This window comes from Calypte anna, chromosome 17 (genome assembly GCF_003957555.1).
Source record: "Calypte anna isolate BGI_N300 chromosome 17, bCalAnn1_v1.p, whole genome shotgun sequence".
Taxonomy (NCBI): Eukaryota; Metazoa; Chordata; class Aves; order Apodiformes; family Trochilidae; genus Calypte; species Calypte anna.
Window position 1 is genome coordinate 8,862,972 of NC_044262.1, and position 4,099 is coordinate 8,867,070.

Consider the following 4,099-nt stretch of genomic DNA (forward strand, 5'->3'; position numbering starts at 1 on the left):
TGTCCCCGCTGTACATTGGGAGCAGAGCTGTATATAAAGTCCTGTATATTTGATTCCCCTACAAACTGCAGACATGTGCATGTTGTTTCCAAGGTCTTGGATTTTGGGGTTGGTTTTGTTTTTGGTTTTTTTTTCCTCTTTTCTTTCCTTTTTGGGGGTGGTGAGGGGATGGTATGAAGTCAAGTGCAAGTTTCTCCTTGCCAAAGGGCGGTGAGTGCCTCTTAATTTATCCTTGGGACCTCTGTGGTCTCCTGAGCTGGCATTCTGATGTGGTGGGAAGCTGATTTTGATTGCTAATGAATTCAGCCTTTTTTTTTTTTTTTTTTTTTTTTTTTTGTATATGTAGGTGTATACTTTTTCAGAGAATTTTATCTTATAATCAAATGTTAGTTCCATCAGTCCTTACAGCCCCCCTGCCCCTAATGCTGAATATTGTAATAATATGGAACATAACTGCACTTTATATCACAAAAAGACGTGCTCTTTTTTAATATATTTGTTTACAGACAGTGAACTTTATCCCTATAATCATTAATTTGTACTCATATGTTATTTTAATAAAGTTGTCATATTTATGGTGGTATTTTTGTTTATTCTCCAGTTTGGTAGTGGGTGGGTGCTGGGAACAACTGGAGTCAGGGCAATGACCTTGCTGGTGCCTGGGGAGGGGAGCAAACCAGTTCTAAGTTTGGGGATCAGGGCTGCAGGGAGAGTGATGAAAAGTCCCAGCAGTGGGAGAGCTGGGATTTGGGGATGGATGCTCTGGATAGGGCTCTTGGGGTTATTAGTGTGATTTTTCAGAAGCAGAACCCTGAAGCTTCTCAGGAGCTTGCAGGATAAAAGGCTTGATGGGGTGCCAGAAGAAAGGCCTTTCCATTGCTCCCAAGGAGTTTATTGCTCCATTTTCTGCTGTCAGGGCTCAGCAGGGCTGGGTCAAAAGCTCTTTAGCATCCCCTCATTCGGGGATGTGCACCCCTCTCCCTCAGCAGCAGGGAACCTCCTGCACCTATGTCCTGGTTTGGGCCAGGATAAAGGGGATTTTCTGTCTTGTGCTTCTGCTTTCAGCTCAGTCTCTTGTAAGTAGCTGGACTTGCTGAAGTTCACAGCAAGTTTCTCAGGCAGTGTCTGCTTCTAGGACTGATAACACTGATGTTTGTAGTCACAGCCAGAGCCTGGTGTGCAGAGCCAGGGACACTGCTCAGCTCTGAGGAACATTTTACCCTCCAGAAGGAATAAAGAGGTCCTGCAGCCTTCCTTTGGGGAGGAAGGGACAAGAGAGATGCCAGAACTGACCAAACAGAGTATTCCATCCCATACACCTCAGACTCAGTATAAATTTAAGGTAATCACAAGGGTCAAGCCAGTTTCCTGCCCTTCCTGCTTCCCTTCCTTCACCCATTCCCTGTTTCCTTCAGCATCCTGGGAGGATTCCATCCCTTCCTCTGCCTGTGCTCCTGATCCATCCCAGCCTGAATCTGTGTGTTCCTGCCTCCAGCTCCCAACTGCTCCCAACCCCAGGAGTCCAGCCTGGACTTTCCCAGGGCTGCCCTGCAGCCTCGGTGGTGACGTGAGAGTTACTGGGGGGGAAAGGGGGAAGGAATCTGGGATCAATTTTCCTGTATATTTGTATGTATTTAGTAATTTTTCCTATTTCTCATTACTGTTCCATTCAAGCTGTGTAGTTTAGTCTCCAACCTATCAGTCTCTCTCCCTTATTCTCTCTCCTTTCTTTTTCAGGGAGGACAGAGAGATTGAGAGCATCTGTTACTGTTTAACTGCTGGGCCAGTGTTAAACTCTGACAACCTACCTGACAGCTTTGCAAACTACACCCCAGATTTGAAGATGAAGAGACAAAAAGGGCCAGCCTCAAAACCCATGTCAAAGTAGTTTATTTTTTTTATTATACTTTTTTTCCCTGTTTTTCTTTTTTTTTTTTCCCTCTCTGTGATCCCCAAAGTTCTGTACAACAAATCACCAGGTGAAGGTCAGCAAAAGCCAAACCTTTTGCTCTGTTTTGAAGCTACACAGAAAGGAGAAGGGGGAAAAGAAGAAGGGAAAGGCTGAAGAGAAAAAAATACAGTCACAAGAGATGCAGAGAAGAGGAGGGATGGATGGGTGGAAAAAAAACCCTGGTGAGAACTGTACATGGGAGCATGGCCACAGTGGCTGCTGCCCCTGGAGCATCCTTCTGCTCCTGGATGTGGCACCACAGGGACCAAGCACTGAATATTAAACATGTAGGAAACCCCACCCAGATCCCCCCCCCCCCTTGCCCCACCCAGAACCCCCACCCCAAGAAAGTTAAAGATACTCATTTGCAAAGACTGACGTGTACTTCAAAAGATTTCCTGTGGAATTAAAAGCCCTCGAGGTTAAAAGTAAAATATCCAGCTGGGCTGCAAACAGTGTCCATGAAACCAATGGGGTTTTTTTTGTTTTTTTTTCTTCCCATCAGGTCTTTAAAAAAGAAAAGCTGAGCCAGAGCAGGGCACTGGGGCCACTGGAGTCTCTCTGCAGCCAGTCCATCCTCTGCTGCTGCTGAGCCAGCCCTGAGTCCCATGTGATGCTTTTAACCTGAATAATGCAGAATCCAGGAGAAAGAGGGAGATTTGCAACCCTGGGCAGTGCAAGGTTGGAGTGAGGAGAATGGAGACAGCCACAGGAAAAACCAGAGCAGGAGAGGCCCCACATAGGCACTGCTGCAAGGTGGGATTTCTCCTTCTAATGCACGGGGTTAACCAAAGGGCTCCTTGCAGCACCCTGAGTACCAAGTGACACCCTGGGGTGGTGGTTCTGTCCCTGCTGCTCTGCCAGGGGAGCCCAGGGTGGATCACGGGGTGGTTGGAGGAGCAGGAGCAGAGCTGGGGCTGTGTCCCTGGCCAGGCTGCCAGGCTGTGGGAAATGGACCAGTGAAAAATGCAAAAGAGGTGGTTTTGCCTAAATCTAAAGTGTTTTGACACATACCTGGATGGGGAGAAAGCTATGCTGTTATTTTGTTTTTTTTTTTAAACACAACTAAATGCCTGTAAAAATGTGCATGCAGGGGGGTGGGCAGGTACACAGTCTGGCTCTGGCTCACCCAGCCCCCACTAAGAGGTCAGGTAGGGCTTTATTTGGAGTGGGGATGCTCAGGGAGGTGGCCACAGGTGCCTTCCTCCAGCTGAAATGCACCCTGTGTAATTTCCATGGCCAGGTAATGCATTGGGTTTGCACCCCCCCAGCCCAGCTCCATCAGGGGGGGCTTTGGGGCTGCTCCAGGGCCAGGCTGTGCACCCAGCAGCCATCCTAACCCTGAGCTGATCCTGCCTCTTACCCAGGAATTAATGCCCAGTTTGAGGAGTGAGCTGGCCTGGGAATGGGGCAGGGCTCGGCTGCAGCATGGAGAGGTGCAGGAGAGGGTGGCAGAGGGGGGGGGGAAATAGCAGCTCTGTATTTCTGTGGGGTGGTGGGATGTGTGTGCATGTCACGTGTGTGTGTGTGTGTGTGTGTGTGTGTGCACTAGTGCCAGGAGCATCTAACTGCAGTCTGCCCCTGTGGCCCAGCAGCAGATGCCCTCAGCCTTGCAGCAGGAGCAGCTTTGCAGCCACCCATGTGCCCCATCCCTTGCTGGGGTGGCACCATCCACACGCCAAGAAGGGACCTTGGCCCTATAGGAAAGGGTGCACGATAGCAAAACCTTCTTTATAAAAAACTAGAAACAAACAAACCAAAAAACCCCAACAGCACTAGAAAACCCTAGGTCCCACATGCAACCATCATGATGCCCTGTCCTCTCCCTTTTAAGTTTGGGGTTTTTTTTGTTTTTTTGCCACCCCTTTGTGTGTGCCACCATTTAGAGCTTAGAAATACATTCATTTATTTGTTGGGGTTTTTTTTTTCTTCTTCAAAACTCTTCCCTGAATTTAAAAAAAAAAAAAAAAAAAAAAAAAAAAAAAAAGAAAACAGGAAAAGTTCTCGCTGCTATAAAAAAGGGGGGGAAAAGAAAATTTCCCTGCTATCAAAAAAAAAAAAAAAAAAAAAAAAAAGAGCAAAACCTGTGTGTGGAGGTGTGCTGTGCTGTGATGCTGTGGGCTGGGCAGTGCTTCCTCCTCCTCCTCC